The sequence below is a fragment of the Monodelphis domestica genome, chromosome 2 (assembly GCF_027887165.1).
Source record: "Monodelphis domestica isolate mMonDom1 chromosome 2, mMonDom1.pri, whole genome shotgun sequence".
Taxonomy (NCBI): domain Eukaryota; kingdom Metazoa; phylum Chordata; class Mammalia; order Didelphimorphia; family Didelphidae; genus Monodelphis; species Monodelphis domestica.
In genome coordinates this window covers 126,418,058-126,432,255 of record NC_077228.1, presented here as the reverse complement: position 1 = coordinate 126,432,255, position 14,198 = coordinate 126,418,058, and the positions used below count along the sequence as shown (strand labels likewise).

Genomic DNA, 14,198 nt, shown 5'->3' with positions numbered 1-14,198 from the left:
AAAAACATGCTACTAATCTGGAAATCTAGAAAATGAACTGTTTGGAGAAGGCACCATTAAGATGCCTCCACAGACCACATGTTGCACCAGAAGATCCAGAGTGAACTTTGGGATGTGGTGATTTGAACTGTGTGCGGTTGAATGCATTTTTTTTTATATATTTACACTCTTATGCCAAAGGGGACTGTCCCTAACTGGCTTTTTATCAATGGGCCTAGCAATCATTGGTTTTGTTTTCTTTTCCTCTTATCCTCAAATTATTGTAATTTCAAAGTTGGTATGTTTACAAGATCCATCAGAGAGACTAATCTTCCTTGGCTCTCAGGGGTGGAAAGTATAATTGAAAATCTGTATCCTAAAGGGGAACTATATTTCCCAAGAGCCCACTGACTTCCTGTCATTACATACTTCCTGTAGACAGGGAATAAATATTTAGGGGGAAGTCCTGCTCCTTCTTCTTTGGCTTGCAGTCAGTGATAATGGTGGTAAGGTGGGGATTTTGAAATGGCTAATCAGCCATTGGTGGTTTTTACTTTGTATCCTCTTTATTCCTTGATTTCTAAGGATCATTTAATAAACCTCCTAAAATATGATATTTTCATTATTTGAGATTTAATTTTAATTTTTACAGAAGGAAGGAGGAAGGAAGGAAGAGAAGGAGAAATGAAAATTTGTATAAGTGAGGAAGTGTCAAAAGAGTTGCAGTCCATTTTTTACTTATTAGTCTAAGGAAAACAATTTTAAATTAGAGGACAATGCAGAGAGTTATATGTACACTGGTTTTGGTGGCCTTTGCTAGACAAAGCATTTATCTGCTTTGGCTCAAAAGTCAAAGCACAGAAGAGAAGACTGGCAGACGTGGGATTTTAATAGTCCAAGAAAGTTTAACTACAACTTTTCATAATTTCAAGAATCACAGTCTAGCTCAAAAACTTCAGGAGAAGAATTTTATAGTGAGGTGATAAAATCTTAGGCTGTCAAACAAAAGTCTTTGTCCTCCACACCATGTACAGCTGCATATCTAGGGCAATCTTCTCACCTAGAGTAATGTAAATCTTACAGGCCTCAGAAGAATACATTTCCCCTGGTCTCTTTAGGGCTGTAGAGGTATTAATAATCGGATGTAGTGATCTTGCTGTTTCAGGCTTAATTGCCATTAGAAAACCAGAGGTTTTCAAGCTTGCTGTGCTTCTTGATAAAAATGTGTATCCTCATGTTTGACCACAATCACCCACATTGTACATTCTACAGTCAAATGTATACAGGGCTGTCCAGCTAATAGATTATTAGTTAGATTTTCCTTTTATCTTGGACACAATGCCCCACAACCTGCTTCCCCCTCAGATTCCAATCCAAGAGCACTAGATTTTAAGTCAAAAGACCTGACAAAGTTGAAGCCTATTACTTTTTAGCTACATGACCTTGGTAAAATTACTTAACTTCTTTGAATTTGAGGTTCCTTGTCAACAAAATGGGAAAAACATTTTCACTCCTGGTCTCATAGGGTTACTGGTAAGATTAAATAAGTGATTATTTTAAAACTGCTTTGTAAACCAATGTGTTTTATAAATGTATATTATAAGACATTATAGATTTGGTAGAAAACATACATATGTGAGTATTTCTCTGTGTATACATATATTAATATATGCATATGCATAGAAATACATCTGCATCTTTATTTTCTTTACACACATGACTATATGTTTTTCCTGGATCTTCCTTCTGACTTCTGGACAAATTAGATAGAGACGATCAGTAATAATTGAAAACTGAAGTCCCTAGTGTGTTGCAGAGGAGAGAATAAACATAAACTTAATATTTGATTATTGAAGTCCATCCTCATAAGAAAAATATTTTCCCTCAATTACATCTAATTATTTAATTGTTTACAGTCACTAATGAAATGAAACCACTCTAAACAAACAACAGTATGGTCTCTTTTTCAGTAAATGCATAATCATCAATCCATATATGTAGAAAGCTTCCTAAAATTATATGAAGCTGGTCTGTTTAAATAGAAAGGCATATTTTATCCCAATCAATGCATAAAAGTAAAATTATCCATAACTAAGGCATGTTTCTCTGCTGTACAGTTCAGCTGTAATGATCCCCACACAGTGCACTTGCACATCAATTATGATAATCATAATCACGGTCGTTAAGCTGAATGTTCATTATTATCAGGATGCTGGTGACAGCAGATTCAATCATCGGGTGCCATGGACAGGCAGTCACAGTCCCACCCAAGTTTCTGCAGACAGCGTTGTGCCACATTAAATCTATGATGTGTTCCACATCCCACTCCATCCCAAAAGCTGTAGACGGTAAAGGTCAACTTTATGTTCTGTGCAATATGCTTAGGTTCTCTAAATTAATTCTTTGGAGTGCTGGGTATTTTTATGCTTTGTAGATAATAAAATCCTGTTTAGGACCAAAATGCCTGTGAAAATAATGAAACAGAGCTGCAGCCGTGTTGTAATTCACCTATAATAAGGCATAGGAGGAATCTATCAACAAGAACTATTTTAAAATGTCACTTTCTGAAATTTGCAAACAAGGAAAGAATAAAATATATTATTAAAAGCAGTTGTCTAAAATGCATATGCAAATTCATCCTAATTTAGGTAAGGCCTCTAGACTATCATTTCTGCCTCAGTAAGTATGAACATATGTGGGTGTTTTGATAACCAAAAATATATAGTTTAGTGCATTGTATCCCTATCTTGTCCAACTCTTGAAACCTCACAAAGTGCATTAGATTTATGGTGACTGGCAGTACCTTTATTGAGCTTCATACTTATTTTTAAATACCAAATAATAATTAACATTTATGTAGCATTCATTATATGCCAGGCATTGTACTAAATGCTGTAAAATTATTATCTCATTCAATTCTCACAACGACTCTGAGAGTCAAGAGCTATTATTATCCCCTTTTTTAAAATTGAGGAAATAGAGGCAGACAGAGGTTAAGTGACTTGTCCAGGGTTGCACAATTTGTACATATCTTGAACACAGGTATTCATCAATGAAAAATATTTTATAGCCTTTGAAAAATCTACCTTTGATCAAGGCATTGACCTATAATTTAAGCCATTTAACTTAAAAATATTTTAAAAATTAAGAAAACTAGTTTGAGTAATACTCATGACAGTTACATTATATTTCAGGATTTTTTAAATATATTTTAGGGAGAAAATCAACTTTTATATGGCCAGTTTTCTTAATTTGCTAAACATAATTTCTTTTTTAAAATAGTAATTTTCTCATATTGACAACTCTGTTTTTTTAAGAAAATAAATATTAACTGATATTTTCTATGTTACTAATTTTTCTAAGACTGTGTTTATTAGGGAAAGAAATCTAAAACCTACAAAGGTGGCAGAATAGAAAGAAGCCATATAGTCTAGTTCTTCCTAACTACTATTCCAACAAAAATCTAGAAAGAGTGCTACACTGAGTTGTGAAAGGAAAAATATGAGGAAAAATGAAAAGAATTATTTTTCTAGCTGAGTATCATTGTAGGGCATCAGACAAAGGTCTGTAGCCATTGAGAAAAATGTCTTAAACAAGGGAGTACTTACTGTTTACTGAGGCCTTCTGTTAGGTACTATTAGAAAAAGTAAAAAGTTAACCAGATATGGCTTGACACTCTCAGGGAACAAGAAGAGATAATTGGCAATTTTATCCCTCTGACCCAAAATCTGGATCCCACATCCAATATGGCCAATAAGCAGATAATTTGTACCTAGAGACTAAGTCAAGAAATGGTTCTGGGGCAGAAGCTTTGTATCTGGAAAAGGCCAAGTATAGCAGCTAGCATTGATGATATGGCTTGGACTCTGGATTAGCGTGTTGAAGTTAGATCTCAGTCCAGTATTAAATAAAGAGCTGAGTAAGCAGAACAAGGAGCTCAGACCAAGAGAGAACCTGTAGTTCTATCACTGAACCTGCATATATTTCAAGGTAACTTATAGGAGATAGGACCAGCAGGAATCTAGCAATGATTTTACAAAAAGCAAACTATAGTTAGGTAAAACAGATGCAAACTAGAAAAGGATCCTGTTTCCGAAAAACTCAGATTAGGACAGCAATCAAACTTTGCCATAGATAGGAAGACTATATTAGGTGCTATGAAAGTTTGCAAAGTTTCTGGCCCAAACTACTCTTGAAATTCTTTAAAAATATAACACTCAACAACTGGAGAAAGCAGTATTGGCAGACCAAATATTGTAAATCAGGTCCAAACGAGGTTCAAGCATTCTCTCCATAAATTCATAGTTCCTGGTCCCAATTTGATAAATAATGTGCACAAAGTCCCAATCTGATAAATAATATTGAAAGAATAAACAAATTTTAAAAGTCTCCTTTTATAAAGAACTATTGTGGTGCCAAGAATGCCCACGGCACAAACTCGGGAAAGCAGAATAACCCTAAAACATATACAAAAAATCCTGAAGGAAACACAGCTTGGACACAAAGCCAACTAAATTCCTAAAAGAAATAAAGTAATAACTTTTAAAGAGTTCAAAACAAGTAATGAAATAAGAGCACCAAGAAAAACATGGAAAAGAAAGGAGAACTTTGGAAGAAAGACTTGAAAAAAGAATAAAAAGCTTAATATTAAAGATATAAAACCTTGTTCAATTAAGGGACTCCTTGAAAATTAGAATGAGTGATAGACAAGTTATTAATCCCATGATAAAATGATACTAAAAGTAAAGTTTTAAAAAGCTGAAAAGGTGAAGAAAATATGAAGTACTTCATATAAAAATAATTGTTCTGAAAAAATGAGAGACAGAGAGAGAAGATATGTTTTAAGACATTATGAAAGACAACTGCCAAGATCTATTAGAAACAGAGAGCAAAGTCAAAACAGAAATTCCATAATCACTTTCTAAAAGAGATTCCAAAATGACAATTCTCAACATCCTCACAGACAAAATTTTAAGTTTCTAAGTCAAAGAGAAAATCCTGAAAGCAATTTGAAATAGTTTAAGAATTAAGGACATACAGTGAGGATTATACAAGATTTAGCTTTGAAAATGAAATTCCAAAACAAAAAATTCATAGTTTTATAATCAAGAATAACTTACCTATTAAAGGTAAAAATGGAATAAAATAAAAGAATTCCAAATTTTCCTTATGAAAAGACCAGAGCTAAGGAGAAACTTTGAAATTCATATTTGGGTATTAAAAGAAACATAAAATGGTCAATATGAGTAAGCAATTGAAAAGGACTAAACAAAGATGAAGTAATATTTAAATTCTAAATAGGTAAGATGATACAAATATCCCTTCAGAAATCTATCCTCAGCAGTCAAGGAGGATCTAAATAAAACAAAATACCCAAGAAAGACTTTTGTTATGTTTTGATTATCTTAAAAGAAAGGAAAAGGAAGAAAAAAGAATACAATAGAATAAAAGGTGAAGTTGAGGGAAATCATCTCATAATTATCACGTACAGACAACTATGAAAACATAGAAGTGATGAAAAGCATGAGCAACTATTTCATCCAAACTAATTAAATGAGGGTAGAATGTACACATTGAGTTGGATATAGAAACAAATTTAACTTTATAGGGAAATTAGAAGGAAGAGGAAAAGGGAAGAGGATAGAATAAGAAGTAGGATAGATTCAGAAAGAAATTAGTCATTGACAAAATTAAAGTGGACTTTAAGAGGGTGGACTGTACAGAGGAGTTTGGAAAGTATTAAAGAACAGTGTATGCAATTGGACTATAAGTAAATCTGGTGTATTGCTTGGTTTATAATTCCAAATTTCCCAATTTAATTTTTTAAATTATCACTACTTTATAGAGGAAAATGAGTTTCAGATAGGTGATGTAACTGTCCAGGGTCATGCAGACATTTATTATTTTATCTCTAATTCATGATACTTTGTCACGTCACTTTGTCATGTTGCTTTAGCAAGCCACAAAACTCTAAATGTCAGTAATTATTACTATAAATAAGGCTTGTCTGTGGCTTTATTTGTAATTGTTAAATTTCCCAAATTAATGTTATTTTCATTTTTTATTTACTTTTTCCCATGGTTACATGATTCACATTGTCTCCCTCTCCTCCTCCCTGCCCACCCCCAGAGCTGATTAGCAATTCTACTGTGTTGAAAATGTATTATCACTCAAAACCTATTTCCACATTATTCATTTTTGTAATAGAGTAATCTTTTAAAACCAAAACCCCAAATCATATACCCATATAAATAAGTGATAAATCATATGCTTTCTTCTGTGTTTCTACTCCAACAGTCCTTTCTCTAACTGTGCATACCATTCTTTCTCATAAGTATCTCAGAATTTTCCTGGATCACTGAATTGCTATTAGTAGCAAACTCTATTACATTTGATCATCCCACAGTGTGTAGTTACTCTGTATAATATTCTCCTGGTTCTGTTTATTTCACTCTGGATCAATTAATGTAGGCTCTTCTAGTTAAAGAAATCAAGTAGTTCATCATTCCCTATAGCACAATAGTTTTCCATCATCATCATATATCTTCATTTTCCACCACAAAAAGTACAGCTATAAATATTTTTGTACAAACAGGTCCATTCGCATTACTTTTTTTTATCTCCTTGGGGTATTGCTGGATCAAAGGGCATACATTCTTTTAAAGTCCTTTTAAATTGCCTTCCAAATTGGTTGGATCAATTCACACCTCCGCCAGCAATTTATTAGTGTCCCAATTTTGCTACATCCCCTCCAACATTTATTAATTTCCTTTACTATCATTTTGGCCAATTTGTTAGGTGTAAGGTGGTACCTCAGAATTTTTTTGATTTGCATTTATCTAATCAGGAGGGATTTAGAACATTTTTTCCATGTAATATTATTGGTAGCTTTGATTTCTTCATCTGAAAACTGCCTATTTATATCCCTTGAGCATTTGTCAATTGGGGAATTACTTTGTTTCTTATAAATTTGACTTATTTATATATTTGAGAAAGTAGACCTTTATCAGAGAAGTTTCTAATAAAAATTTTCCCCTCACTTTGTTGCTTCCCTTCAAGCAGTGGCTGCATTGGTTTTGTTTGTACAAAACATTTTAAATTTAATATAATCAAAATTATTCATTTTAAATCTTGTAATGTTCACTGTCTCCTGCTTGGTCTTAAATTCTTCCCTTCTCCATAGTCCTGACATGTATTCTATTCTATGTTAAACTAATTTACTTAAATTACTCTTTATCTTTAAGTCATATATTCATTTTGAACTTACCTTGGTATAGGATGTGAGAAATTGAACTAAACCTAATTTTTGCTATACAATTTTCCAGTTTTCCCAGCTGTTTTTGTCAAATAGTGAGTTCTTATCCCAAAAGCTTGGATTTGAAGGTTTATCAAACACTAGATTGGTGAGGTCATTTACCCCTAGTCTATTCCACTGATCCACCCATCTATCTCTAAGCCAGTACCTGATTGTTTTGATGATCACTGCTTCATTGTACAGTTTAAAGATCCAATAATACTAGGACACCATTCATCACATTTTTTTCATTAGTTCCCTTGATTATTCTTAAACAATTATTCTTTCAGATGAATTTTGTTATTATTTTTTCTAGCTCTATAAAATAGATTTTTGGTAGTTTGATAGGTATGTTAATGCATAAGTGAATTAATTTAAGTAGAATTATCATTTTTATTATATTAGCTCATCTTATCCATGAGCAATTAATGGTTTTCCTATTGTTTACTTCTAGCTTTATTTGTGTGAAAAGTGTTTTGTAGTTGTGTTCATATGATTTTTGTGTTTGTCTTGGCAGATAGATTCCCAAATATTTTATATTGTCTAGACTGATTTTAAATGGAGTTTCCCCTTTGCTGTTGAGTTTTGTTGGAAATAAATGGAAATGCTGATGATTTGTGTGGATTTATTTGGTATCCTGCAACTTTGTTGAAGTTATTAATTATTTCAACTAGTTTTTATAGTTGAGTTTCTAGGACTCTCCAAGTATATCATCATATCATTGGCAAAAAATGATAGTTTTGCTTCATCATTACTTCTTTAATCCCTTCAATTTCTTTTTCTTCTCTAATTGTTACAGCTAGCATTTCTAGTACAATACTCAATAATTGTGATGATAATGGGCATTCTTGCTTCACTCTTGATCTTATTGGGAAGACTTATAATTTATCCCCACTGCAGATAGCTGCTTATGGTTTTAAATAAATATTACTTATTACTTTGAGGAAAAGCCCCTTTATTATTATGCTTTCTAGTGTTTTCAACAGGAATGGGCGTTGTATTTTGTCAAAGGCTTTTCCTAAATCTATTGAGAGAATCATGTGATTTCTGTTAGTTTGATTATTTATATGGTCAATTATGATAATGCTTTTCTTAATATTAAACTAGCCTTGCATTCCTGGTATAAATCCAACCTGATGATAGTGAATAATCCTTGTGATAGCTTGCTGTAGTCTCTGCTAGTATTTTATTTAGTTTTTTTGCATCTAGGTTCATTAAGAAGATTGGTCTATAATTGTATTTTATTTTAGGTATTCCTGGCTTGGATATCAGTTCCATATTTGTATCATGAAAAGAATTTGGTGGAACTCCTTCTTTGCTTATTTTGTCAAACAGTTTGTTTGGTACTGGGATTAGTTGTTCTTTAAATGTTTGATAGACTTTACTTGTGAATCCATCTGGCCCTGAGGATTTTTTATTGAGGAGTTCTTTGATGGCTTGTTCAATTTCTTATTTTGAGATGGGATTATTTAAGTATTATATTTTTCTGTTTTTTTATCTTGGAAATTTATATTTTTGTAAACATTCATCCATTTTACCTAGATTGTCATAATTATTGTCACATTTGGGCAAAATAGCTCCTAATAATCACCTTAATTTCTTCTTCATTAGAGGTTAAATCACCCTTTTCATTTTTGATACAGGTCATTTGATTCTTTTCTTTCTTTTTTAATCAGATTAATCAATACTGTTTTTTTGTTTTGTTTTGTTTTTATAAAAGCAGCTCCTAGTCTTATTTATTAGTTCAATTATTCTTTTACTTTTAATTTTATTAATTTTTCCTTTAATTTTTAGGATTTCCAATTTATTCTTTATCTGGGGATTTCTAGTTTTTTTCATTGTATGCACAATTCATTGATCTCCCTTTTCTATACTTTGTTGATATAAGTACTCAAGGATATAAATTTTCCCCAATATTGATTTGGTTGTATCCCATAAATTTTGATATGTTGTCTTCTCATTGTCATGTTATTCAATGAAATCAGCTATTATTTCTATGCTTTGTAATCGTGTGAATTTGAGTAAGTCCTCTAAATATTTGAGAGATAAGGCCTTTGTCAGAGACAAAAATCCCCCCCCCTTTTTTTTGTTTCCCTTCTAATCTTGATTGTATTGTTTAGGTTTATACAAAAAGTGTTTAATGTAATCAAAATGATCCATTTAGCTTCTCTTGATGTTCTCTGTATCTTGTTTAATTATAAATTCTTTCCTTTTCCGTAGATCTGGCAGGTAAATGATTCTAAATTCCCCTACTTTATTCATGATATCAATATTTATTTCAAGATTAAGTATCCATTTTGACTTTATCTTGATATGGAGTATTATGTTCATCTATGCCTAGTGACTGTCATAATGTTTTCTAGTTTTCTAAGAAATTTTTGTTTATATCTGGCTTATTCCTCTGGAGTGCTTATAAATCTTCTATCTTATTGAATGCCCATTTTCCCCTGAAAGAATAAACTAGGTTTTGCTAGACAGATGACTGTGGGTTGTAAACTCAAATCTTTTGCCTTCCTGAATATCATATCCCATGCCTTTTGATCCTTTAATGTAAAAGCCACTGGGTCCTGTGTGATCCTGATTGTAACTACCTTGTATTTGAAGGATTTCTTTCTGGCTGTTTGAAGTATTTTTTTCCTTGTCTTGGTGAATCTTGAATTTGGCTATTATGTCATTTGAGGATTTCTTTGTGGATGGAATCTATAAATTCTTTCAATTTCTATTTTATTTTCTTGTTTGAGGAACTCTGGTAATTTATTTTTGAAAAATTTTTGTAATATGATATTTGAGGTTTTTTCTTTATTATGGCTTCAGGTAGTCCAATAATTCTCAAATTATCTCTCCTAGATCTATTTTCTAGGTCAGATTTTTTTTCAATAAGCTATTTCATGTTTTTCTCTGTTGTTGTTTTTTTATTCCTTTGATTCTGCTTTATTGTTTCTTGATTTCTCATGAAATCATGAGTTTCTAAATGGTCAATTTTTATTTTTAAGGCCTGATTTTCTTCTATCAGTTTTTTGTTCTTTTTTCAATTGGCCCATTTCTTTTTATATCACTTTCCTTTATCCTTACATCACTTTCATTTCTCTTTCCCACTTTTCCTCTGCCTCTTTTATTTGGCTTTTGAATTCCTTTCCAAGTTCTTTCAGAATCTGTGTCCAATTCAAATCTTTCTTTTGGACTTTGGGTGTGTTTCCTTTGTTTACACTGTCCCCTTCTGAATCTGTACCTTGCTCTTTGTCTCCATGTGGTTTTTTGCTCATTTTTCCTATCTATTTATAGGTAGGCTTGGGGGATGTTGTTATTGTATGAGGGCTGAGAGCTCTGAGAGCCCTCTCCCCATGCTGATTCAATTGACCATGATGCCGATAGCTTAAAAGGCTTTCCTCAGGCTTAGGTGTTAGTTTTTTATTTCACTTGATATGGGGGACTGATCAAATTCTAGCCTGTCTTAGTGTCAAGTTTTTGGTCTCACTGTGTACTTAATCCAATCAGGCACATCCTTGTTTGTCCTGTCTTGGAGTTCCACCCTAAGCTTTAGACAAAAAGTTCAATACTTAGTACTATCATCTACCCCAAAGTGTGAATTAAGTCCTTTTCCAAAGCCCAGACTAGAATTGCCTGGGATGGTGCTCCAGATTTCTCCACAGCTTTGAAATTTCAAGGGGGTATTGGTTGGCTTGTATGTCTTGTTGCTCAGGCAAGGTCTCAGGATCTGGATATTGGTTTGGGCATAGGTTCCCAGTCCTTGCACAGCAGATGTGCAGTGGTGGGGGATGTGGCTTACTCTTGGCTTGCTCTTTCCTCCTTTCTATAGCTTCTTGATGAGTCTGCTATCCTCTTGTCTTTGTGCCCCAATGTTCATTGCCAACCTTTTGGGTTTTTCTTTTCTTTAAAGTTGTTTCACTCTGTCTCCTTGTTAGTTCTTTAACTCCTGTATTCATTTTATGGAGATATTATAATAATTGGTCAGAAAGGATTCTCATGGTGCCACAGAGCTACTGAGGATTATTTCACCACCTTGGCTCCACCTTTCTCAGAAAATTTTGTCAAATAGTGAGTCCCCCCCCCATTGAAAAGCTTAGATTTTTGAGTATATCAAACACTAGATTACTATAAATACTATAAATATAAATAAATGATTACCAAACACTGATCTACTACTCTATTTCTTAGCAAGTACCAGATTGTTTTAATGACTACCACTTTATAACATAGTTTGAGATATGATATGGTTAGGACTCCTTCCTTCCTTTTTTTTTTTAAATACATGAACTTTTGTTATTCCAGATGAATTTTGTTATTATTTTTTCTAACTCTATAAATATTTTTGCATAGCTTCATTAGTATGGAACTGAATAGGAAAATATTTTAGGTAGAATTGCCATTTTTATTATATTGGATTGGATTTTATAGGTTTGATTTGTGTGAAAAGTGTTTCATAAATATGTTCATACAGTGGCTGGGTTTGTTTTGGTAGTTAGATTCCCCAGGTATATTATATTGTACACAATTACTTTAAATGGAATTTCCCTTCTATTATTATCATTATAATCTCTTGCTATAGAAATGCTGAAGATTTTTACTTTATATCCTCCCCATTTTCTAAAGTTAAATTGTTTGAGTGATTCTATGAGATTATATATATATATATATATATATATATATATATATATATAAACATACATATATGTATGTATACCATTATATCATTTGCAAAGAGTGCTTACTTGGTTTCTTCATTGACTTTTCTAATTCATTTAATTCCTTTTTCTGCTCTTATTGCTATCACTAGCATTTCTAGTACAATATTAGTAGCAATGATAAGGGGCATCCTTGCTTCACTCTTAATCTTATTGGGAGGGATTTTAGCTTATCTTCAATACAGATAATGCTTATTGATAATTTTAGGTATAAGCCATCTGTCACTTAAAGAAAAACTCCATTCATTCCAGTGTTTTCTAATCATTTAAATAAGGAATTGGTGTTGTATTTTGCCAAAAGATACATCTGTATCTATTGAGATAATTATATGTTTTCTGTTGGTTTTGTTGATGAACACAATTCTACTGAGAATTTTCATAATATTGAATCATCCATAAGTTCCTGTTATTAAATCCACCTGGTCATTTTGTATGCTGCCCACCTGGTCATGGTGTATGATCCTTGTGACACATTACTTTAATATTCTTAGTAGTGTTTTATTTACAATTTTTGCACACCTATTCATTAGGGAGGTTGGTCTATAGTTCACTTTCTCTGCTTTTTGCACTTAACAGTTTAGGTATAGCACTATGTTTGTCATAAAAGGAATTTAGGAGAACTTCATCTATTTTTCCAAATAGTTTATGCAATATTGGAGTTCATTGTTCTTTGAATGTTTGTGAAGCCTTTTAACCATGGGAATTGTTTCTTAAGAAATTCATTCATAATGCATTCCATTCCTTTTTATGAGATGGAGTTTAAGCATTTCATTTTGTCTTCTGTTAATCTAGGCAGGGTGTTATGTAGTTCAATGGATAGAGAGCCAGACTGAGCAATGGTAGATCCTGGGTTCAAATATGACCTCAAATACTTCCTTGATGGGTGACTGGGCAAGTCACTTAACCCCAGATGCCTTGCTCTTACCACTCTTCTGCCTTGGAAACAATATTTAGTATTCATTTTAAGATAGAAGGTAAGGGTTCTTAAGAAAAATCTCGGCTGTTTATATTTTTTAAAAGTCATCTATTTCACTTAGATTTTCAGATGTATTAGTATATATTTGGGCAAAATTACTCCTAATAAAGTTATAATTTCTGCTTAATTTGATTTTAAGGTTTTTGTTTTTGTTTTTCATTTTTGATACTGGCATTTTGATTTGTTTCTTTCTTTTTTAATCAAATTAACCAATGCTTAATAGTTCTATTTATTTTTTGTAAAACCAACTCCTTTTCTTATTTATTAGTTCAATGCTTTTCTTTCTATTTTATTACAGTCTCATGTGATTTTCAGAATTTCTAACCTGTGTTTAGTTGGGAATTTGTTCTTTTTCTAGTTTTTTAAACTGCATTTCCAATTCATTCATTGATCTGCTCTTTCTCTTTTTTACTGAATGCCTTTGGAAATACAAATTTTCCACTAAGTACAGCTTTGACTATATCCCACAAATTCTGACATCTTGTCTTTTCATAATCATCCTCTAATAAAATTGTTGATGGTTTCTCCTATTTTTTCTTTTACTTATTAATTCTTTAGGATAAGATTATTTTGTTTCCAATTATTTTTTGTTCTTTTTTTCTAACCTTTCATTGAATGTAATTTTTATTGAATTATAGTCTGATAAGCATGCACTTAATATTTATACTTTTCCACACTTAATTATGAGGTCATATTTTAAGTTAGACAGTTCTTTTTCTTGTTTTAAATTTTTTAATGTAGAATATTTTCCCATGAATAAAATATTTGTGCAAAAATATTTATAGCCATGCTCTTTGTGGTGGCAAAAAAATGGAAAATTAGAGGATGCCCTTTGATTTGGGGAATGGCTAAATAACTTGTAGTATCTATTGGTGATGGAATACTATTGTCCTAAAAGGAATAATGAACTGGAGGAAATTGCCATGAAATGGAAATACCTTCAAAAATTGATTCAGAGTGAAAAGAGCAGAACCAGGAGACCCTTATACACAGAGATGGATACACTGTGGCATAATCAAATTTAATGGACTTCTCTACTAGCAGCACTGCAATGATCCAAGATATTTCTGAGGGACTTATGAGAAAGAAAGGTATCCACCTCCAGAGAAAAAAACAGTGGGAATAGAAACACAGAAGAAAAACAACTGCTTGATCACATGTTTTGATGTGGATATGATTGAGGATGTAGACTCTAAACAATTACCTAGTGCAAATATCAATAATAGGGAATTATGTCTTGATCAAT

General features: G+C 32.2%; 1 protein-coding gene across 4 annotated transcripts in view; it reads right to left on the bottom strand.

Annotated features, from left to right (window-relative positions):
• SPATA17 (spermatogenesis associated 17) overlaps nt 1-14,198 on the bottom strand; it is a 446,142-nt gene that overhangs the window by 68,025 nt on the left and 363,919 nt on the right. The gene's annotated exons all lie outside the window — the stretch shown is intronic.